This window comes from Acartia tonsa, chromosome 10, assembly GCF_053477335.1.
Source record: "Acartia tonsa isolate MP-2025a chromosome 10, ASM5347733v1, whole genome shotgun sequence".
NCBI classification, from domain to species: domain Eukaryota; kingdom Metazoa; phylum Arthropoda; class Copepoda; order Calanoida; family Acartiidae; genus Acartia; species Acartia tonsa.
The window spans coordinates 20689896-20715988 of NC_137269.1; the positions used below are offsets into that span (position 1 = coordinate 20689896).

General features: G+C 30.8%; 2 protein-coding genes across 3 annotated transcripts in view; one reads left to right on the forward strand and one right to left on the reverse strand.

Moving 5' to 3' along the window:
• The window catches only part of LOC145330717 (uncharacterized), a 90922-nt gene extending 88829 nt beyond the window's left edge, over positions 1 to 2093 (reverse strand). Inside the window, exon 1 of the mRNA XM_080175383.1 lies at positions 2022 to 2093. The gene's annotated coding sequence lies outside the window, so the exon portion shown is untranslated. The remainder of the gene's footprint in view (positions 1 to 2021) is intronic.
• LOC145329619 (uncharacterized) overlaps positions 1 to 26093 on the forward strand; it is a 330978-nt gene that overhangs the window by 149891 nt on the left and 154994 nt on the right. The gene's annotated exons all lie outside the window — the stretch shown is intronic.

Here is a 26093-nt window from a genome sequence, read left to right on the forward strand (position 1 = left end):
TACATATTAAGCATTACAATATCTATGTAAATTACTTAAATTAGTGTCATACTCAAAAGATTGTAACACCTCTGCCATCTGAATATAAAAGTAACAGGATATATGTCTGTCTGTACCGAAGGATCTTGCTAACCGCTGAACCGATATGGTTCTCCTTTACAATGTAGCCACATATATGTGGTGGGAAGGTTAATAAATGTTTGGGTGGAAGGAGGAGGGAGGGCTACATTTTTTTCCATTTAAATTAGTTGACGAACATTACTCAAAACATACGGACAGAAAATAATACACAAGACTTCTTGTCTGTACATTCACTGTAATAAAAGTATATATTTTATTATTGTAGCCCAAAAGTTAGCACATGCATATTATAGATGTTGTCATTTTTGTTCATAAAAAATGGCATTGCTATTTAGAATACTTTATATATGAAACTCTGTTACTCTATCCTTTAACTTTATTGGCAAACTAGCTAAATTAAAACAAAGCATTACGGCCCAGAATAAAATAGCCTAACATCTATTTTCCCCCTCTCAACGTTTAATGAATTCAAATATATGTAATAACAACAAGAATAACAAAATCTATTGTAGCGAAGCAATTTAAAAAATAAGTTATAAAGAATAATTTAAAATCATTCGTGTTCGGCATTCCAAATCTTACGGGCTGAAAATAGCTTGAAACCATCCGAAGAGTTAAATTTATAACTAAAACAGCCATCAAAAAGTATCTTGGGACCTATGTGAAGTTTCGTTTTATGGAGAACTCATTAAAAATAGCGGGGTTATAAAAGTTCCCCATGGGGCTAAAAACAAGCTCTTTTAAAAATTGAGATTAAAACAAAGGTGCGATATTTTAGCTTTGTAATGTGGTATGCAATACTAATGTAATGCTTAATATTTACAAATAAAATTTTTAGGATTAATCGTGGAAAAGTTTAACTATTAGTAAAATTTGGACTTTACAATGCAGTGCAACACAAACTACACAATACTAAACTTTTATACATATTGTCTATTTTTTAATTCCAGGGATGCAAATGGAGGGGGCAAGGGCTGTTATAACTATGTAATCTACTTCTTAATATAAATAAATTCACATTTCCCCTTAATCAGAAAAAGGTTTAAAAAATACCCATCTTTCAAGCTACACTAGGCAGTATTGTAAGTTTAAGGTATATTTTAATTATCTCTGTATGTAAGAACTACATATGCTGATTAATTAACCGCAGAACAACTATATTGCGACTGTTATTGCTTGTAGTATTGCATAAATACAATATCTAAAAGTTGCTGATATTACTTAAAAGTTTAATAGAATAAGAAACACAAAACATATAAAACTTGTCTCATGTGAATTCAGTTTTCATACATACATTGTTTTTTATTTATATTCATATCTCGACTGTGCACAGAGATTTGTCTAGTAGGGGAACAGATATATAGTATAGATGTATATACAGACAACTACTTCCCTTCATTTTTCAAAGACCACTTTCGTCTGCTTCTAAATTATTTATGCTACTTGGCTGTGTTAATATAAGCGACACCATTAGTTGATTTTCAATGACCCAATAGAAAGGTTGCGCAAGGTGGTTGCGATGGGGAGATACAGTTATTTAACCCTTTCTCCCTCTAGTGTTTTACTCTAATAGTAGGGGTTACAGGTTGATATAACAATAAATCTATAAATATAAATGTATAACCAGACATCTACCTGGAGACCCCTGTTGGTGACTTTTTTCGTCTGCTAGCAACTTGCTTTCTGCTCTTTTGTAGCGACTTTGCTGTGTTAATATTCCCGACTATATTGGTTTATTTTCCAAGACCAAATTGAAAGTCGGCACAGGGTCCTCGGGGCGGGGACATACAGTTATTTAACCTCTTCCCCCTCTATTGTTTTACTCTAATGATATAACATCTTTCTTAAAATATAAATATGTAAGGCACAGACATCTTAAAGGGTAGATAGACAGACAAGTTTTTTTGAGTAATATTTATTTTTCATGGATTATAAATTGCCTGAAGTTTGGTTAATCATTATTTTTCTTCAAATTCTTTCTGCATTTTATCATTTTAACTTCTTCTAAATCTGAAAATAATTAAATTTTATTAGATTTTAAATCTAGTTTTAAATTATACAAGGATCTTAATGGATATAAAAATGGACTGCAAATTAATGTAAACCGTCTTACGCCTCCAATAACTCATATAAATCAAAAATATAAGTGGAAAAGTTTTGAATTTCTTAGTTTGTTGATTAAACCTGAAGGCATTTTGTGGACATTCTATTACCAAGCATTTCCAATAGTTTAATGTATAGAAGCCAAGAAAAAGTAAAACAATATGAAATGTAAAAGCAGATAAAAGCATTCAAGGATCAGTGTGGCTGAAAGGTAAAAATGCCTTTCAAAGCCTCTAAACAAATCTATTTTGTTAACTTTCTTGGACGGACGGACGGACCGTTGCTATACATTAGTTTGCGCTACCAAAAATGTTAGGGATTACATAATATTAGAGATTTAGAAAATCATTCAAATATTGAAAGATTTTGATTATGGAAATGATAAATAATTCATAATATATCCCCCATTTTATTCTAAAATATTATTTCTATATCTCCTCCTCACCTTTGAATCCTATTTTGTAGATTACTGTCAATATAAATTCAATAATAAATATTCAAAAAATATAAATTTGATTTTAGACACATTTTCCCCAGTCTTCACCAAATAATAACAAGGTCCTCAAAATCAATAATATTTATATTCAGTTTAATATCAGGAATTCATTGATTGGTATATGGTAAAAATGTAGAATTTACTTTTTTAGTTGCTAAAAGATTATTAATTTATCTTGCATATGCACGGTTCAACAATAAAAAAACAAGGATAACAACATTTTTATAAAGCAAAGATCATAAAGTGGGTTAAAATCAATATAAAAAAAATCAAGAATAGTTTTACGATCAAAGGGTAGAGAGACAGCGTGAAATTTTTGTGAGAAGTTTTTATAATCTTATTAGTAAAAGGATGTCTAACGAACTTAAGTTAAGGTAATATTCACATTAAAATGTCATTCGGGTCACCATTTTACACAAACATAACAAGAATTAAAAAGATTTAAATTATTAAATGTGTAGCCTTTGAATACCATCATTACATAATAAAAGTAAAAACCTGTGCATCGAACTGTAAAATTCTTTTTCACAGTTTTAAAATTGCTATACAACAAGAAAGATTACACCAATTGCAAACCAAAAAAATAATATATAGTTCATATATAAAAGTAATTAAAATTTTAACTTATAAATATTCTAACAAGTAATATAGAACAAAACATAGGCGTCCAAGGGGGGGGGGGGTAATGGGCCATTTGGCACCCCCAAAATTTTTTGAACAATACCCCCCCCAAAAAAAATTACCCCTACCTTGGAGGTGCCGTAGGCACCCCCAACGATTTTGGGGGGGGTATTTACCCCCCCAAACCATTTTGGGGGGGGGGGTAATTACCCCCCCCCAAAATAAATGTTCTTTAAAAAAAAAATTTTGGGGGGGGTAATTACCCCCCCCAAATTGAATGTTCTTAAAAAAAAAAATTTACTGAAAGTTTTTTTTGGGGGGGGGGGAGGTAGTAATCCCCGCCCCCCCCCCCCCCTAAAAAAAGTCATAGTGTGACTCGAGCCTTGAGGTGTAATATATTTTATGTTCCTCGTTTGGTCTCCTAATAGTTAATGAAAAGTATATCCTAATGTTTCAATTTCTATTGGAATATATTTTTGTTTTGGTTAATTGTTGTTAAAATCCCAATTTTCTTTAGTTTCTCTCTCTTTTTATTATCTTTTACATAATTTGCATCGTGGCAACGCCCCTTAAGGGGCAATTCGTCGTATTTTTAAAATGGCTTTTGATAGTTTATTTTAGGATAGGTTATATTGGTTTAGGTGATTGCCCCACATGGTTAAGCAATTGGCCCCCTGCAGGGGCTAGAAATAGGAGAGAAGCTTGTGTGAAAAAAACGAAGAAACGCCCCTTAAAGAGCGTTGCCACAAAAGGGACTATACCCCAATATAGTCCAACCAGTTAAAACAGTTCTTAACCATGATAACAAAAAATTTAATAGTTTGATCATGTTTTATTTGCTTGGGCCTTTATAAGGGCTAAAACCATCCCGGGGATCTATGATGTAATTGTAAAGCACTGAAGATTCCATAAAATAGATACCTAACTAAATTAAATATTTCATTAAATAATGAAAAAGAATTTCTATAGGGGATTTCTTTTGGGAGGATGTCAGGGTGTCTCAAAACTAGTTATAAAACTTACCAGGACCTATAAGACGCTTCACTTTAAAGTATAATCATATTGGTTCATTGGTTAGTGAGTTAATTATTGTATTTTTAAGTTCTAAAGAATGAGATACTACTATATATTTGAATAGTAGTGGCGCCCTTAGCATCTAAGAACTCGTGTTTTCTAAAGGGTAAAAAGGGAGGAGAAAAATAGCCTAAAACCACTCAAAGGATTGACCTATAATAGTGTGGAACCATCATGGGATCTATGTGAAGCTTTCCTAAAAAGGAGAACTCAGTATTAAAAGTAATGAAATCTGAAGCTATAGTCAAATAAACCTTACTTACTACTTTATGTTATAGGATAGTACTTATTAACTTAATAGATTAGGTAGGTGCTTTTTTTACATAATTAAATTACCCCCCCCAAAAATTTTACCCCCGGGGTAAATTAGTTTGGGGGGAGTAATTACCCCCCACAACAGATTTGGGGGGAGTATTTACCCCCCCCAACAGACTTTAGGGGGGTAATTACCCCCCCCCAATCAAATTTTACCCCCGGGGTAAAAATTTTGTGGGGGGGGAAAAAAAATTTCGGCGCGCTTCGCGCGCCATTTTACCCCCCCCAAACACAAATTACCCCCCCCCCTAAAATTGTTTACCCCCCCCAAAAAAAAAGCTTGGACGCCCCTGGAACAAAATTAAAGTACTCAAACTTTATGTTTGTATATTAATATCAGGAGAAAAGGTAAAGCGAGTGATGCTAAGCTCTAAATTGCATCTTTTGTATTTCAATGAATTCCACCTTTTTAGAAATACTAATGGCTTTAAAAAAAGGGGGAAGAAGCTAAGAATAGTAAAACACTCTCTGCATATTAAAATGTTAAAAAGAGTTTAACCTTGTTTTATGCATAATATAAGCACAGATACAGTTAAATAATCTTTAAACTTGGGATTAACAAAGAAATACAACCTTTTGGTGCATTTCTAACACAGGTTTTAGAATGAAACTAAATTCTTCAACTTCTTAGCTTTTAAGTTTTATACTTTTTAAAATTCCTATAAGCACTTTTGATCCTTTTCTTCTGAATTTATATTTTTATCTTCTGAAATCCAATATGAATGTCTTTTTATTTTTTCTCTGTCTGTCTTTCTATACTTTCTTACATCTGACCGTCTTTTAACATTTTCTACTTGTATATCCATATTCTGTCTTTCTATCTGAACCTTTTATCTATTTTTCATCCAATTTTTCTCTCCCAACAATATTTTACCTTTTCTAATTTAGATATGTATCTTTTTTATTCTTCAGTTTAAGTGTGATTCTCTTTATTTCTCTTTCTACCTTTCACCACGGCCATTAGGATGCATAGCATCACTATAATCGTCCATTGCCATCACTTTTAAAATATATCATTTAAGCCAAGATTTTTACATTCAAGCATTTACTTGAAATATTTTCTTTGTCATATGTGAATAGTCCTCCTAAGTTTCATAGGTTTAAAGGTAAGAAATAGTCTTTCTAATTATAGATTTGAGAATAAAATACAAACATATTCTGTGTTTAATTTTGACATTAAATTTCCACTGTTATACAACATTTTAGAAAAAATAAACTCTTGATCAAATAATATGTCAGAAAATGATTCTGTGTCCCAGGTATAAATATATATAAATTGTGGCAGATGCATTAATGCATCTCCTTCCATCCCTCCAGGGTTCCAGGTATTTGTAAGTAGATGAAAAACAAATTTAATAACATCTATTTCTAATACAAAATGTTAAGAATATGTTTTAAATTAAGTTGGTAATATTTAGCAGGTCACTGTCTCTTTCCACCTTCTTACTTTGATACATCTCTTTTTTTCCATGGAAAATTATGCATTATATTTTATTGTTTTAAGACTTTTCTCAAGCTGATCCAGAGAAAAAATCTTATACTTTATTAATACTCCCTGTAACCCTGATTCCACCCTATGGAGTTACATCATACTACAGCTGATTTATACAACAGACTAGGTATATGTGTCTTCATAGATACTACATAATACAAATATTATAGAGTATTCATCACTTATCATAGGCGTCCAAGGGGGGGGGGGGTAATGGGCCATTTGGCACCCCCAAACGATTTTGGGGGTGCACCCCCAAAATTTTGTGAACAATACCCCCCCCAAAAAAAAATTACCCCTACCTTGGGGGTGCTGTAGGCACCCCCAACGATTTTGGGGGGGGTAATTACCCCCCCAAAAATAAATGTTCTTTAAAAAAATTTTTTTTGGGGGGGTATTTACCCCCCCAAATTGAATGTTCTTAAAAAAAAATTTTACTGAAAATTTTTTTTTGGGGGGGGAGGGAGTAAACTAGTTATAAAACTTACCAGGACCTATAAGACGCTTCACTTTAAAGTATAATCATATTGGTTCATTGGTTAGTGAGTTAATTATTGTATTTTTATGTTCTAAAGAATGAGATACTACTATATATTTGAATAGTAGTGGCGCCCTAAGCATCTAAGAACTCGTGTTTTCTAAAGGGTAAAAAGGGAGGAGAAAAATAGCCTAAAACCACTCAAAGGATTGACCTATAATAGTGTGGAACCATCATGGGATCTATGTGAAGCTTTCCTAAAAAGGAGAACTCAGTATTAAAAGTAATGAAATCTGAAGCTAAAGTCAAATAAACCTTACTTACTACTTTATGTTATAGGATAGTACTTATTAACTTAATAGATTAGGTAGGTGCTTTTTTTCCATAATTAAATTACCCCCCCCAAAAATTTTACCCCCGGAGTAAATTAGTTTGGGGGGGGTAATTACCCCCCCCAACAGATTTGGGGGGAGTATTTACCCCCCCCAACAGACTTTAGGGGGGGTAATTACCCCTCCCAATCAAATTTTACCCCCGGGGTAAAAATTTTGGGGGGCGTAAAAAAAATTTTTTTAGCCCCGTGGTGCCGAAGGCACTGGCTAAAAAAACTAGTTTTAATCTTATGATTGTACATTTCTATATTCGTAGAAAACTGGATATAATACGATGCTAGACATAGTTTTTTCGTATTCATGAGAACCGGTTCCTATCCACCGGATTCGAATGAATACGAGAAAAGCTTTTATGCTTTTATAAATCTAAGGTTTGTTGTATTTATTAAAAATTTATATTCAGTTAACTTTTCATTTCATAATATTAGACAACGATTAAGATTAGTAAAGAATGCCCAGACAGTTCAATGGAGATAGGTTATTGTTCTGATTTATCACATTCTACCTTGGGTATCTGATAGTATATAATGAGAGAAATAATAAAATTTACCTGGGAGGGGAAAGTAAAATGCTTCAGGAAATGTGAAAAAATTACACCCCTTTAGATTTTTAATTCAGAAATGTACCTGATTTTTAAAAGTTTAACGAAGATGCAAAGCAATGAAAAATTGGTGTTGGTGGGGGTAGGTGGTGGGTTAAGAGGTTTATTTTATGGGGGGATAGCTTTGCATTGTAATAGCAATAAAAAAGTTATAAAAGACCTTGCTGATTGTGTTTATCATAGACCATAAATAGGAAGACAATACTTATACTTATTTTGGTTCTAAATTTTAGCCAATTCAGAAATCTTTGAGCTTTGATGCCACTAAAACAATATTCTAAAAACAAAGAGTTCATCCGATTTCATTGCAAAACTTAAAATTACTTTTGGCCTAAGAGTGCAACTTAGCAGTAAACTAAAACAACAATACAACTAAAATTTTATGCAACCAAGATATCTCATTGACTCAAGCTCTAGGCTGCATAAACTAGATGAATAAGTGTTGCCAGCCAAATTTTAAAATAAGCTAAACCCTTAAAAATAAAGCTTTAAAATAAATAGGTTTTCCAGTACTGAAAGTTGTTGCTTGCATAATGATATACTGATGACAGACATTGAAGATTATGAATGCAAATCTAGATCAGTAAGGGTTGACTGATACGATTTGTAATAAATGCTTAATTCTATAAATTATCAATTAGATACCTTTACAATTTTTTTCCCTGAAAAGTTGAAAATAAAATTGTTGGTGTTTTCTTAAATAATAAATAAAAATAAAAGTAAATGAAGAAATTTTTCATAAATTTTTTTTATTCTTAAAAAAATTAACTTATACTATATTCTGACCTTACTGTATAATAACTAAAGGTATAGAAGCAAATTTAATTTGATTAATTTGTACTAATGTTGATGAATTAGTAAGCTGATGAAATTTAAACTAATTTGCATTTGTTTAGATTGATTGATCTGCCAGCCCTGTTGTTGCATTCCCATGGCCTGGATTCTATTCACATACTCTTTAATCTTAATTTCAAGCCAAGATGCACAATATTATTCCCTCTTCATTTAACAATCAGGTATTATTCTCTATATGTACTGTAAACAAGGACAAACACCTCCATACAAACTTAGATTTAATTAACTTTGGTCCAGACTTAAAAGTTTGTCTTTTTGGAATTTACAAAAAAAATGTCAAAACAACCACAGCTATTCAATTGATTTATTTTTATTTGAAAACAATAAATACTAATATGAATGTTTACCTTTAATTCAGAAACAAGACTTTAACATATTGTCTAAATTTGATTATACCAAAAACTAAAAGTCATTCCCTAATTGTCCAAGAAAGTAAAAAGATAAATGTATAGGTTTAATCAAATAATTGTTTTGGAAAGCATTAGTATAACTAGTTGGCTTAATAGATAGATAATCAGACTTTCACTGCAGACAGAAAAGAGTTATTCCAGAAAACTTTTATAAAACTTGATACGTGAAATGCTAATGAAATTCATCCAGGCCCCTTTCTGTCCAACTTTACAATTCATTCAAACTAAAACACACCAAAATTTGAATTAGAAAACGGTTAAATTTGTCTGAGAAATATATACTTAATTGTATATCTTTTTGTCCTGGTACTAAAAATAGTTACAACGGTACAACTTACCACATAAAATAGCATATTCTTACACATTATTTTACATGAAAATAATGTGTAAGTTCTGGGGTTGGGGAATATTTTTTTCTTATCTATAATAACACATTTGTATTTAAAAAGACTCCATTTATATATTTATCTTATGGAGAGCATGATTCTAGTTTAAGATCTGTTACATTTATGCATTATATCTTCCTTGTTCCAAAACATCTAAATGTTTAATAGATGAAGAAACATTTCTTGAGGAAAATTTGACAAATGTAAACTTTGTAAAGATAAAGTTAGACATGGCCATATAGTTGTATACTTTGTTGGAATTCATCTAATTAGGTTAAAATATTTTCAGTTCTTCAAGTTCTTTAGGTAGGTTACATACTTTTCTTTCAAACTATACTTAACATTCCCCCATATGTCATCTTAATAAACTTTTAAACTTATATAATCGTAAAACTTGTGTTTTTCTCATAAAATACACTAATAACATATTAATTAAAGTATTTAACTTTGCATAAACTTCTTGATAATACTTTTAATTATGGACAGGTAGCATGATGTTTATTTCTTTATCAAAGTTTAAACAATTCTTTTTTTAATACTCATGTAAACATAAAAAAAAATCTTTTCATTTTTTAAATAATTTGTATAACACCTAAACAATTTTATAATCTGATGCAGATTTTCTTCCAACCACCATTAGATAAATTATTTTCTTTACAGAGAAAATCCCTCCAGCTTACCCACAAGATTGAAACATCCCCTCCCTTGTCTTTACCCCAAAGCATCTCCCTCAATCTTGATATTTGAATTATTAATGAATTCTGATAGCTTAAAATTGTTTAAAGCCTGCGGAGCATCATGTTTTGGTTTAATGGAAAGGCTAATGGGTGTTTTTATACAAGGGGTGTCAAATTTTTTACAAGTTATAAGTAATGCTCATTCAATTTGATTTTTTTAAAAATTTCTATTTGATTAAATTGGCTATGATGCCTATAGAGCATTTATAATAAGAGAATTATGAAGGGGGGTTTTTAAATATATTTTTTGGAGTGAAGGGGGTAGGTATGATATCTTCTTGAAGGATGCATATACCCTTCCCAAAACTAGTTTAAAACCTCCCCTGGAACTAAGATCTTTCACATAAAACACACAAACAGACATACAAACATGTCCTTTTCTAAAGCTAAAATATTAAACAGTCGCAACTTAAGACCCATAATTCTTAATTTGCATTATTAGTATTCACAAGACTCGACAACCATGTTTTACAACTTCTACTTATTCACTTTAATTTGGTAGCAGAGTTTTTATAAAAGTTTTATAATAAAATACATCCAGTACATTACCTTGTGTACGTGAGCATAATTCTAATGCTTTTATCATTAATAAGGTGGAATCAGTGCTGAGGAAAATTTATTCCAAAACAACAACCAGCAGAAACAGACAGATAAAAGTTTCCCGGGTTTTTCCACTTAGAAGAATTGGAGCCAGAAGAAATCATCTTCCCCCCCCCCCTAAAAAATCATCATTTAAATTTAAGATTTGTAACTAAAGTTAAAGTGTGGGCTCAATCATCAGTAGGGTGCACTGCTGTTTAAAGTAAATAAAGTTAAAGGCAATAACGTTTAATTTCAGATAAAACATTCCCCTTAATTTATTTTGATTGTAACAATCAATCAGAACTTATACCCTTATATCCACACAAAAAATTCTCATATATATTGTATGTTTACAATTTTTTGAATACTTTTTCCAATCCCTGCAGAGAATATGTTTTTATGCACAAAATCATAACATCTCAAATGTTATTTTATTTACATATTAGGTTCATAAAAAGGCGCAAGACAAATTAATTTTAGGAAATATATTATAAGTGGAATAAAATTTGTATATTCTAGTTGAAGAGTAGCTGCGCTTTTAATAATTCTAAATACTATCTAAAGAATGGCTGTATGTTCGCAAAAATCTTGTAAACAGCTTACCTGTTTTAAAGGGAGTTCCATATTGATTCAATAACAACCAGTCAAATGATTTAGTTATTTTGGCATTAATCCTTTTAATCCTAAAATCAAGTTAAACAAAACTCGTATTTTATGATATGAATAATTATTTGTTATAACGTGTTGTTTGAATGAAAAGTATCCGCAAATGAAACCCTACAAATACTTCAATTTTAATTACGAATTTTAAACAAAGCAAAACCAGTATCAAACTTTTTATATGAGCAAAAATACTTCACAATGACTTTTATTACCAAATTCGTTAACCAGTTAGGTTTAGCTTGATTCTTTTAACATAACTGAACATTTAAAAAGAAATTAAATCTTTAAATATATTATGGGATTCACTTTATATCAAGAACAGGTATAATAAGGCCAATAGTACAAAGCTTTTTACGGACAAAGACTTAACTTATTTGACATAATGTTTGAATTTCTGTTGTTTATATATAAGAAAAATGTATAAAGAAAAGAACATTATTTTGACGAATATCTTAAGAATTTAGTTCAAAATCCTACAAAGCTTCAAATTATATTTTTAATTATAGATGAACATTATTATCATGGACCCTAAATCTAAAGTCTAGGGGCAAAACTTCTAGCAATACTAAACCAGAGTCATCATATGTAAGGTTTGTCATCCCTAAATTTTATTGCTTTTTCAATAAAATTAAATCTTGCTTTGAAATGTGACTTCTCATTGAAATAATAAATTACGCCACATTTAATTTAAGTTATTAAGGTTCATGGGATAAAAGGAAAAGTAGATAAGCTATATTTTACATTTTTTTTTAACTTATAAGCTTTAGTATATATCTTTAAATCATAATATTTTTGTAAAAAAAAGTTATCATATTTAGGAAAAATCTGGAATAATTTACCTAGGTTTTTATTTCTATCAATTGTGGTTGTGGTTTATTCGCGGAAATTATAGCTTTTGGCACATAACACTAACAATACTACCACACATCAACCATTGATGCAAATGGATGATTGTGTGGGTGCTTATTCTCTACAATATTTTAATTAAAAGGATGGAACTTACATAGAATCTCTGGTTTTTCTTGACAAAAGGTTTCAGCCAGAAATCCTTATATAAAAGTAACAGGATGTTTGTGGATCTGTCTCTATGCATTAGATCTTTTCATGAAAATACACTTTTTCGAATTTTAGTCTTCTGCTAACCTAAAAAGTTACTTTAGGAGCCTAGAAATACATGTACAATATTTCAGCTCTCTACCTAGCGCCAGGCATGTAAAATATCAACAGATAACGGTAGCACGGCGGTTTTAACAATATCTCAGCAATGTGCAGGTTTTAAGCTCTTCTGCACATTTCAATATAAACACATAAGGACAAAGATATATTATCCCAAAAATCGTTTGTCAAAGTCTACTCTTCACCTAGCGCCAGTCAGTTTTCTAAAATCATGCATTTTATACCTGTGAAAATAGAAATCGCCAGCGCTAGGTGTAGAGTAGACTTTGACAAACGATTTTTGGGATATTATATCTTTGGCCTTATGTGTTTCAATTGAAATATGCAGAACACTTAAATTCATCTTCCAAGCCATTCTCTAGGCATTTTAATTTTTTTTATGAAATAACGGGATTTCAAAACTGCCCTTTGAAAAGGCCTAAAAAATATCTTTTTTTGTCACTTTTTTCACTGCTTATAGTTACAACTTATTAAGATATTATGCTCAGTTAAAAAAATCGGCGCCTCCAGCACCAAAACCGGCAAAAACTGGCAGTTAAACTTCTGTGCCCCTACTTGCCCCCCTCTTCGGCCAACAGTAGTTATCTCAAGAAGTAAAAGAGATATCAACACAGAGAAAGAAAGCTTTTTAAATAAAACTGAACTAAGTAACTATTACACATTTAATTTTGAGACTTTCCTTCTAGGCGCTTGTGGAGCAAAAGACCCACCAAAACACTAATAATATGAGTTCTGAGCTTATTTTTAAAGATATCAACCTGATTTTTTTTGAAATCTTTTGTTACCATAATTGAACTCAGTCACATTTACAGATTTCATTTTTGGGACTTTCTTTCTAGGGGCTTGTTTGGCAAAAGACCCCCAAAAACTAAAATTGTGAGTTCTGGACTTATTTTTAAAGATATCAACCTAATTTTTTTTGAGAAAACTTTTTTCACATAACCAAACTCAGCAACCTATACAGATTTCATTTTAGGACTTTCCTTACAGATGCTAGTGGAGCAGAAGACCCCCCAAAACACAAAAAATATGAGTTCTGAGCTTATTTTTAAAGATATCAACCTGATTTTTTTTAAAAAATTTTTCAAATAAAACTGAACTCAGTAATGATTACACATTTCATTTTGGGACTTTCCTTTGAGGGGCTTGTGGAGCAAAAGACCCCCCAAAACACAAAAAATATAAGTTCTGAGCTGATATTTAAAGATATCAAACTGATTATTTTTAAGAAAACTTTTTTAACATAACCAAATTCAGCAGGGGCGTCCAAGCTTTTTTTTAGGGGGGGGGTAAAATTTGCTTGGGGGGTTGGGTAATTACCCCCTCTGAAACCTGTTGGCCGGGGCAAATTTTGTTTACCTTCCCAAAATTTACCCCCAAATTTTTAAAGAAAATTTTTAAAATAAACTGAACTCAGTAAATTTAAGGGGCTTGTGGAGCAAAAGACCCCCCAAAACACAAAAAATATGAGTTCTGAGCTGATATTTAAAGATATCAACCTGATTTTTTTAAAGGAAGCTTTTTTAACATAACTGAACTCAGCAGGGGCGTCCAAGCTTTTTTTTGGGGGGGGGGGGCACCCCGAAATTCGTTTGGGGGGGGGGTAATCCCCACTTTACTCCCCCTCTTGGACGTCTATGAAACTCAGTAATGTTTACAGATTTCATTTAAGTCCTTTCCTTCTAGAGGCTAGTTGGGCAAAAGACCCCCAAAACTAAAAATATGAGTTCTGAGCTTATTTTTAAAGATATCAACCTGATTTTTTTTGAAAAACTTTGTTAACATAACCAAACTCAGTAACATTTACAGATTTCATTTTTGGACTTTCCTTCTAGAGGCTTGTTTGGCAAAAGACCCCCAAAAACTAAAAATATGAGTTCTGGACTTATTTTTAAAGATATCAACCATTTAAGAGGGGGTATTTTAGGAGGGGTAAACAATTTTGAATACCCCCCCAAAATAAAAAATCTCTAACAAAAAAAATACCAAATATTTAATAAAATTTAAATTATCCCCCCCCCCCAAAAAAAAAAAAAAATTTACCCTGGGGGCAAATTTTGTTTACCAACAGATTTCAGGGGGGTAATTACTCCCCCCCCCTTCCAAGTAAATTTTACCCCCCCCCCCCCAAAAAAAAAAAAGCTTGGACGCACCTGCGGAGTTTGGTTATGTTAAAAAAGTTTTCTTTAAAAAAATCAGTTTGGTATCTTTAAATATCAGCTCAGAACTCATTACACATTTAATTTTGGGACTTTCCTTCTAGAGGCTTGTGGAGCAAAAGATCCACCAAAACACTAATAATATGAGTTCTGAGCTTATTTTTAAAGATATCAACCTGATTTTTTTAAAGAAAACTTTTTTAACATAACCAAACTCCGCAGGGGCGTCCAAGCTTTTTTTTAGGGGGGTTAAATTTGCTTGGAGGGGGGGGAGTAATTACCCCCCCTGAAATCTGTTGGTAAACAAAATTTTTTTTGGGGGGGGGTAATTTAAATATTATTAAATATTTGGTATTTTTTATTTTGGTGGGGTATTCAAAATTGTGTACCCCTCCTAAAATACTCCCTCCTAAATGGTTGATATCTTTAAAAATAAGTCCAGAACTCATATTTTTAGTTTTTGGGGGTCTTTTGCCAAACAAGCCTCTAGAAGGAAAGTCCCAAAATGAAATCTGTAAATGTTACTGAGTTTGGTTATGTTAACAAAGTTTTCAAAAAAAAATCAGGTTGATATCTTTAAAAATAAGCTCAGAACTCATATTTTTAGTTTTGAAGGTCTTTTGCCCAACTAGCCCCTAGAAGGAAAGTACTAAAATGAAATCTGTAAACATTACTGAGTTTCATAGACGTCCAAGAGGGGGGGTAAAGTGGGAATTACCCCCCCCCCCCCAAACGAATTTGGGGGTGCTCCCCCCCCAAAAAAAAGCTTGGACGCCCCTGCTGAGTTCGGTTATGTTAAAAAAGCTTCCTTTTAAAAAATCAGGTTGATATCTTTAAATATCTGCTCAGAACTCATATTATTTGTTTTTTTGGGGGTCTTTTGCTCCACAAGCCCACAAGCCCCTTAAAGGAAAGTCCCAAAATGAAATGTGTAATCATTACTGAGTTCAGTTTTATTTTAAAAATTTTCTGTAAAAATTTGTGGGTAAATTTTGGGAAGGTAAACAAAATTTGCCCCGGCCAACAGGTTTCAGGGGGGGTAATTACCCCACCCCCTCCACAAGCAAATTTTACCCCCCCTAAAAAAAAGCTTGGATGCCCCTGCTGAATTTGGTCATGTTAAAAAAGTTTTGTTTAAAAAAAATAAGTTTGATATCTTTAAATATCAGCTCAGAACTTATATTTTTTGTGTTTTGGGGGTCTTTTGCTCCACAAGCCCCTTAAAGGAAAGACCCAAAATGAAATGTGTAATCATTACTGAGTTTATTTTTATTTAAAAATTTTCTTTAAAAATATCAGGTTGATATCTTTAAAAATAAGCTCAGAACTCATATTTTTTGTGTTTTGGGGGGTCTTTTGCTCCACTAGCACCTGGAAGGAAAGTCCCAAAATGAAATCTGTATAGGTTGCTGAGTTTGATTATGTGAAAAAAGTTTTCTCAAAAAAAATTAGGTTGATATCTTTAAAAATAAGTCCAGAACTCACAATTTTAGTTTTTGGGGGTCTTTTGCCAAACAAGCCCCTAGAAAGAAAGTCCCAAAATGAAATCTGTAAATGTTACTGAGTTCAATTATGGTAACAAAAGATTTCAAAAAAAATCAGGTTGATATCTTTAAAAATAAGCTCAGAACTCATATTATTAGTGTTTTGGTGGGTCTTTTGCTCCACAAGCGCCTAGAAGGAAAGTCACAAAATTAAATGTGTAATGGTTACTTAGTTCAGTTTTATTTAAAAAGCTTTCTTTCTCTGTGTTGATATCTCTTTTACTTCTTGAGATAACTACTGTTGGCCGAAGAGGGGGGCAAGTAGGGGCACAGAAGTTTCACTGCCAGTTTTTGCCGGTTTTGGTGCTGGGGGCGCCGATTTTTTTTAACTGAGCATAATATCTTAATAAGTTGTAACTATAAGCAGTGAAAAAAGTGACAAAAAAAGATATTTTTTAGGCCTTTTCAAAGGGCAGTTTTGAAATCCCGTTATTTCATAAAAAAAAATAAAATGCCTAGAGAATTGCTTGTAAGATGAATTTAGGTGTTCTGCATATTTCAATTTAAACACATAAGGCCAAAGAGATAATATCCCAAAAATCTTTTGTCAAAGTCTACTCTACACCTAGCGCTGGTGATTTCTATTTTCACAGGTATAAAATGCATGATTTTAGAAAACTGACTGGCGCTAGGTGTAGAGTAGACTTTGACAAAAGATTTTTGGGATAATATATCTTTGCCCTTGTGTGTTTAAATTGAAATATGCAGAAGAGCTTAAAACCTGCACATTGCTGAGATATTGTTAAAACCGCCGTGCTACCGTTATCTGTTGATATTTTACATGCCTGGCGCTAGGTCGCCAGTAGAGATAGAGAGCTGAAATTTTGTACATGTATTTCTAGGCTCCTAAAGTAACTTTTTAGGTTAGCAGAAGACTAAAATTCGAAAAAGAGTATTTTCATGAAAAGATCTACTATGCATGTACCCATTGAAACGATATAGTTTTCTTATACTGTGAAGCTTTTAAAGGTTTCTATCTATTTTGCAGGGAAAATATCTCCAATAAATTTTTCCCCTTTAAAACTGAAGTTTAAATTGGAGGATCTACTTAAATCCCCCACAGCCCTCCCTTCAAAGTTTGGGATGGTTTTAGGCTGTTTAATTTTTTTTATAACTGAAAAAATTTTACGAAAGCAAAACTTTTTCCTCTTTAGAGATCTTAAGAAACAAAAGATAGATATGCAACTTTTTCTTTTGAAATTAGAAAATTGAAAGGTAAATGACGAATTTTATCTTTTTTCTACTGAATAACTTTTGATAATAACAAAAATAGAAAATTTACATTTTTAATTTAAGTTTACTTTTTGAAATTTGTTTCGAAATTATTCTATAATTCAATTTACTATCATGTAATTAATTAAATAAACATTTAAACTTGTATTCCAGAAAAAAATATATTAGAATATATTTCCAAACCTTTTAAGATAGTAGATAATAAAACTGTAAAAGTATGAAGAAAAAATATAGTACGTATGTTATGGATAAATGTATATAAAATTAGTAAATGTATAAAACACAATATAATGATAATAAAAATAATAATATTAATACATATTCATTAATTAGCTTCTTAATAATATACAATAGGCAATGATTTTCATACATACATAACCACGCATTCATTTACAGACACATGGCAGTGTATTATTATGAACTATCTTCAAGTCACTGACTGTCAGACACTTGATCACACTGCCTTACTGATATACCTTAGCTATAGAGTATCAGAGCTATAACTACAATGAATCTGCTCATAGCTTTAATTTTGTTTGGAAATATGGCTAAAATCCAGCCCAAATTTAAAACTTTCCTAAATCGACTTAACCAATTCAGTCATTCATAAGATATAACTGACATGTAAAAAAATGCACTATAAAATAGGACTGACATCTGCTTCTCTAGCATCTATGGGCTTAATTTCCTACGGATTGGACGAAAAATAGTCTAAAACAATCCTACGACTTAAATTTAAGAATATAATAGGCTTAAATAAACCAGGACCTATGTGAAGCTTCCCTAATCGGTTCAGATCGAGATGGTCAACAAGAAAGGAACCAATTTTTAGAATAAAGAATATTGCTAATTTACATATCATTTTAATTTTTTTTAGAACACTTGTCCCAGAATCCCCCATACAATCTCAAACTCACACACACACACAAATACAATATGTCTTAAGAAATAAATCTAATTATATAATTTTCTTTTTTCTTTATGGTACTTTTTAGATATGTATAAACTATTGTTTACTCTCCACTTTTTATCTACTAGGAGATAATCCCCTAGCCCAACTAGTACTGCCCCCCCCCCCCAAAAAAAAGGAATATATTTTTAAAAATAAGATAAAATAGCCATACTTCCCAAGAATCTTACCTAAAATCATAAAAACTGCCCAAAACCAAACTAGACACATACAGATCCTAATACATCAAAATGTCTTTCTTTTTTAATCATCGGTTTCTTTCCCTTTCCTTTTTTTATTCCCTATCCATCTTAATCTATCTATCTTAATTTATCATTTTTTCTATCTATCTACATAGTAAAATATCTCTTGTCCTAACTATAATCAATTTATATTAATCTTTCCTTTTCTTTCTTTCTTTCTTTTCCTAAACGAAGCTTTAATACATTCAGAGTACGTTCGTCCTTCAATTTACAATAACGTTCAGCATTGTTGTTTAAGGTGACAAAATTTCCTTCTTTATATTTTGAAATTGAGATTTGTAAAATCAGACACTTTTCAAGAAATGGATTTTTGCTAATAATATAATTTTAAACTTAGTTATTATCGTTTGCTTGTACCTCTGTCTGATTTGTTGAGCGTTGCTTTCATGTGTGTTGTTATCCTTGGTTTCTTTCTTGCTATTTTTTCTCCCTCTCTTGAATTTTTATAGGTATTCCCCCCGTTTGCTTTAATATTTGCTTTTCTAAATGGCTGGGCGTTTAAAGAATTATTCATGTTAAAATAATGTTTTTCATTCTAACTTTCTGTGTGCACAAATTTTAACTATGAAAATTTATCATTATTTAAAAGTAACAGGATGTATTCCTATGTGTCTGTCTGTACTGAGGGATCTCGCTAACTGCTGAAGCTATATTCTCCTTTACAATATAGCTTCCGTTAGGTCCTTGGAAGGTTTGTGGTAGGGTACCACCACCCTCCGAATACAAATTGTAGCGGTGCTTTCAGCATTCTACTTTTTTGTTCTTATTTACATAAATCAAAAAGTATCACAATGATTATCTGTTTGTCGAAAATGTTTCGTAAAATGTGAGCATTTGTCTTTCATTATTGACTAAAAATGAGGAACGATATTTGTAGACCTTTTTTTAGATATTTATTAAAAGTAAGCATTTTGATTTGTACAATATCAACTGTTCCACTAGAATCTAGAGGCTCTGTTTTATAGGTGGGATCGAGATAGCAGACAGAAAAAAAGTCTTAATCCAACCTTAACCTTGGATCTTTGCAAATAGATTTAATTGGTTTACTGGGTAGTGAAGAACTAAAACCCATATTTCTGCCTTATATAATAGAATATACGCAAAGCGATTTCATCCTTTATTTTGTACAATTGGTAGTTTATGGAAATGTTATGTTAAAAATTCACAAATGAAATAGCTATAGAAATAAAAATCTTCTTAAAACACTGGAATATTCAAAGCAATATAATATTATTTTATGTAGTTGATTCTCCAATTATCCTAATCCATACACTTTTCATATACATACATAAATAATCTTTTATTTTACTTTACATAAAACAAAACTATAATCGTCAAATAGAGTATAAATTGCATTAAACAGAGACCTTTTTCTGTGTTTTGATAATTGAAATAAATAATGAAGTATGTATGATAAACCAAAGCTAGTCAACTAATAGAAGCAAGAGTAGTAGGGTTGGATTTAGCATATATATGGCACCAAATCATAATAATGCTATTTTCAAAATATAGTTTATCCTTTATAACACAAAGTTGAATGATGTCTGTCCGTCCGTCTGTAGCTTAAAAACTCGGTAACCACTGAACCGATTAGATTATACTCTTTAGTGAATATACCTACTGGTCCTGTGGTAGTTTTAGGCTATTTTCTTTGGGGATGGGACACCCCAACCCTCCCAAAAACAAAAAGATCCTAGAGGCTTGGGGCGAATCCACTAGTTTATTTTAAAGTAATTTATGTTTTAAAATTACTTCTGATCTTATGATTAATTAGGTTGTAACCAACAACTCAATTAATTCGAATTTTTTTTGTAATTTCAGCAGATTTTTCGTGACTTTTTGTCTGCCCCTCAAATACAATTTAGATGTTGGCTATACCATATTAGTTAGCCACGAATTTCAACCTAAAGAAATGAAAATATTTACTTTTGGCAACTTTGTTTCTGTTAAAGAAGGCTCCGAAAAGAATAGTCTTTTGAGATTCCTTATAATATTCATTCACTGAACATCACAGTAAAATAACATCTTTCATATGTCTATAATCTAGTGTGATTTTATTGGTTTTAGTTTTTATGGAATAGTCCTGTTGTAGTAGTATCTGGAACAATAATTGATTAGCACTAACATTATGTTAATATTAGATTATACCTGAATATACATATTCTATATACATTAAGGAATAGAACTTTCAATCAAAATTAAGTAATCAAATGTGTAATCAGTTGACTCAAAATAAATTTGCTCATAGCCATGTAATATACTTCGGTAGGAGTATATACCCACTTTCCAACCAACAAGGAATTACAAATTGTTGAGTACATCTACTTACAAGTAATACTAACCCCCAAAGGGGGAGTAGGAGGGTTAAACCCACCCCTCGGACCTACAAGTTGGAGTAGGCAATGACAAAAACAGAAATTCTTTTAATTGATATCTAATCAAGTAACATATCTTTATATTTAGAAACTTATATTCCTTAATATACATACACTTATATCTACATTTAGACGAATAAGTATATTTATAGATAAATAGATACTGATTGTACAAAATAAAATATGCAACTGAATAATTTCAATGTTATACATTCTTTAAAAAGTAAAGCTTACTAAAAATTAAGGTTTACATACAAAAGAAGTAAGTTGTGCATGTTTTTAAGGTGTGTCCAGTTATATTTTAAACGGCTCGTACTCGTAAGTTGCTTTCTTCTTTGATAAATATATCATATTAATGCTAAAGAAATGGATATATTATTACTTGGATGTTGCACCAGATTTTCATGTACTCTCATACAGTGATTCACGCAGCTGGCTAAAATATCGATAGCCCCCATCCCCCCATTCCCTCCTTTCCTTAGCGACCTGGATGAACGAACAGACAAATACAAGAGACATATTAACAGCTAAATTGAAGACAAATTATATTCAAGTAAATCATATATCCATGTTAAAGAATATATCCCTAGAAATACTATATACGTAACACATTAGTTACATGACCCAACCCCAGTGGGAATTTGATTTAATTATTAAACGGGAAAATATCTTATTTCTTACAAGAATAAGAGCATAATGAATCTTTTACAAAATTAATATTTACATGATTATTGTATCAACGCATCTTTTTTCTTTGTTCTTGATGATTTTAAAATGCTTTTTATTATATTTTATTTTTAAACTCCGTATCCGTATCACCTATTATTATATATAAGACATAAAAAAGACAATACTGAAATAATCCAGGGATCTAAAGGGATAAGCCAATGGCCAATATATTGATTTACACAAATTAACCCATCTCTAGATTAAAACGAATGGTTAAAACTCAATAAACCAGCTAATTAAAATTCACTAGTCCCCAAATAAGAAATCGTTATTATAAAAGCTCATTCTCTCTCACTGGAAATGATCTGAAATTGAGATTTGTGTTTAGATACGTGTTTAAAGTCATAAAAAGTTATCAAACACAGAGGGTTTAAGGTTATCCTTTTAAATTAAATAATACCTTCTTAATTGTTGGTGATTGTCGGCTAGTCTATGTGATTGAACCTTTTAGGAAACAACAAGCGCATGTAACTAACTTGTATTAGAAAAATGTTTTCTTTATAGAATTTAGAAAAGCAAATATCTTCTATTGTTTAAGTTTGTCCGTACGTCCGTCTTATCAATAATTTGGCCTGTTAAAATTGTCTTGTCGATTTAAAACTTCTATGATGATTCATATAACAGTTAGTTACGATTTAGAAATAGCTGCAACTCTGTAATCGTTAGCAGAAACTACGTACTCTGATTTGAACATTTTTAAAAACAGTCTTTTTTAGAATGACCTCAAACAGTATTCTGTATATAAGCAATTTTGCATCAAGTTCATCTAAAATAACGTTTAGAATTATAAATTGATATTCTGCTTATTAAATTCTGACACTATACAAGTGTTAATGTTCGTTTATCTGACTTTACATCTTCGCTTTTATGCATGTTGCCATCCTTGTTACACTAATGTAAAGACTTATTTAAATCATATCTGCTGTTCAGTTTTATAATTTGTATAATAAAGAAATATTTTTCTTATTGACAAAATACTTGTATCTATGTTGATAATATTATATAAAGCTTATTATATGAACAGATGAGCGCCCTTATTCATCAATTAGTAATAGGTAATGTCTTATAAAACAGGGGTGGGGATAAATATACCAAAAAAGATATAAGAAATGTCAGATTATGAAAGAAACAATCATTAGATCTAGTTAAGATAAGAAAACGATGAAAACTGAACATAACATTGCATTCACAGCTGGGTTGGAAGGACTGATCGAGAGAGTATCTATTCAATAGGCAACTCAATAGGGATGTATTGTGTTGAAATATAGTTACTATAGTTGGTTTGGTTCATCTAGGAAATATGTCCCCCACAAGGGCTTTGTAGTTTGTACAGATTGTGAGTAAAATTCCATTTGGATAGAATACCACCAAACCTTACACCCTTATAAAAGTTATATTAATATACCTCTTTGTTATAGAATTCTCCTTCAAAGGTTAGAAAATTTAGGGTTTCTGCTGTACGAACTTACTCAACTTTTATGTCGAAAAAGTTTTCTGTTAATAAACAAAAACTAATATATTGCTTTGCTTTTCTAATATTTTATCATATAATCTGTCTTTTTGGATGACTCTAATATATTTTGAGAGATACTATACCATTAATAGAACATTTCTTTCCACTCTTATTACTACATAGTTACCACTAAATAATATCTTAGATATTTCTTAATGATTTAAATATACAGAAATATTCTTTTTAAAATCCATAAAATCGAAGCAGCAGCAATGCGTATAATGCTAAGCCTACCAAAAGAGGTATGACAATATCCATAAATTCAAAGCTCTAAAATCAGACAGTAGGACAAACGAACATTAATACTTGTAGGGCGTCAGAAAATAATAATCAGAATATTTATTTAGTCATAACGAAATTGTTCAACAATGTCTTGTAAAATTGCTTAAATACAAATTTTAGGACTTGATAACATACCTAATACTTCCCACTTAAACAAGCCCTTGTAATTCAATTTTAACATCGGTTTTAATTGTTCAAGGATTAAATATTTCGAATATTAAAGCAATATGAAGGTTAAAATGGCAGTAATGAACTTTAAATAATGAATAAAGAATTGCTATGCTTCCTATATTTTGAAAGCGATAGTTAAAAAAGGTCGTTGATAAATGTGCTATCCTTCCTGACGTACATTTTTATAGAGAAGATTCGATTGAAAATTGAAAATTATGTTTTAATGAAAAGTGTTTATTTCATTTAATAGGTTTTCACTAACGTGCATATCACCGTCCTTGTCATATTTACTAAATTAGGTTACAGTAATTTTGTAATTTCTTGATATTACTAAAGCATTTGATACCTACTGTTAATTATTTACAGCATGAAAATAAACAAGTAACGGCAGCCGCACTATATAAGAAACCTTGCAGAAACCATAACAAAATTAATAACATTAAACATGTTGTCAATACATTTAGTGAATTTAAAATAAATAAACGATAGTTAAAATTAATGTTTAAACGATATAAATAAAGTAAGAGCACAAAATAAATTAGTATATTAAATACATCTAAAATTGGACGCTTGGTTGATGTTTTCTGTGAGTGTAAACTTTATGGAGTGGAGCTGCAATTGGACTGATACAATTATATATTTCATTAAACACGATGTCAAATGTATATCCATGAAATATAATGATATAAAAAATAAGCTAAACCGTCTTGTGTTTTACTTCCCTTATGATGAATGATTTTCTAAGCTGCAATATGATTTGATGTTTATCTTGCCTTAACTACTGCGGCTGCTGATTCCTCAAATATATGAAACCTAATTGTAACGAAAATGCATTATTTTATTAAAAAGCAAAGTTATTTTATAATAAGGATATATTTGAACATTATTCTGTATAAAACACAATATCATATTATTTTACAATAATATTTCTAAAGTAATATTGATAGAATAATTATTTATTTATAATGATTTTTTGTTTATTTGTACAACATTTATTAATGCAGATAATTCTAACGACTTTTACTCAAAGATCTATTTATAAATATTCATTTCTTTAATGCTTAATTTAGTCTTACTTGTTTCAATACCTACCATATTTCATATTACAATAATTTCGTTGAAATAAATATAGAACCGGATGGTCATATTCTATAAATTTATCAAGCTAGCCTATGAGATAGAAAAAAAATTATGCATGTCCAATGATTGATAAAGAATTTCTGACTATACAAAGACATATTTTGCTTTCTTCACCCGTTATTTAAGAATCTTTATTTTTAGGTCCTTTTTTACTTAAAAATTTTAAATAGCATTGCGTTTATTTAGCTACGTTTTTTTATGTAAATGGTGTGGATTTTATATTTTAAAGTTGACTTTTATAAATTCATGAATAAACTTCAATTTTATTTCTATCAAACCAATTTATTCAAATGGATCACCTAGCATTTTTCAGAATAAAATGAAAAATTATATATAAATTTAAATTTGAGGAATGGAGAGCAAAAAAAAAGAAGAACAAAATTTTCAGACAAATGCGTATTCTATTTAACAAATTCATGAGAAAGGCATTTGTCAAATTTATGTTTTATTTAAAAGCAAATAATTGTTGTCTTAGGATGTCCTTTTTCTAATTTAAAGCCCCTGACAAAACTAGAGGCATTCCTTCTGAATAAAATTTGAAAGTTTTATGTCAATTGTATATGTAATTGTATAAATACTTTAGGCCTATGGCCAAGATTCATAAAAGCACAGGGAAAGCTTAAATTTCTTGCGCATTTATGTGCACTGCGAGATGACTGTGCATTATTGAATAACTATTTGTAGGTCTTCTTTTGTCAATCAGAATTTGTGTTAGCCTAATCTAAACATTCCACAGTTTGGCCGTTAGCAGCCTTTCAAGTTCCAAGATTTTTGGAGATAATCGTTGCCCGGAACATTTCACCGTAAAATGCACCTGATCCAAAAAAAAATAGTCTTTTTTTCTGAGGTGCCCTATCCCTATTCCAACTGAATATTGTAAAAAGATTAATGTTAAGTAAAGAATAGTCTGGTATAGTCTGCCTTCACACAACTGCACTAGCTACTATACCAATACACACACAATCATTAAAGAAAAATAAAAGGAACTGTAAAAATTTTATAATTAGTCGAACGATGTTTTAAAATTCTTTAGAATTCCATCACCTTTTATTTTGATATGTTATATATGTTTTCCAATAACCCTAAAATTTAAAATTCTTTAAACAAAAAAAAACATTTTGGATGGTTGAAATTTTGTTAGGGAAATCACCTGTGGAAAAAATCCTAATATTATCACAATACCAACAAAATCAAAAAGTAGATTATTGCTAGGGAACGTTTACTATATACAAACAGACAAACATCATGCCGCTATAACAAATTGCTTTTCCAT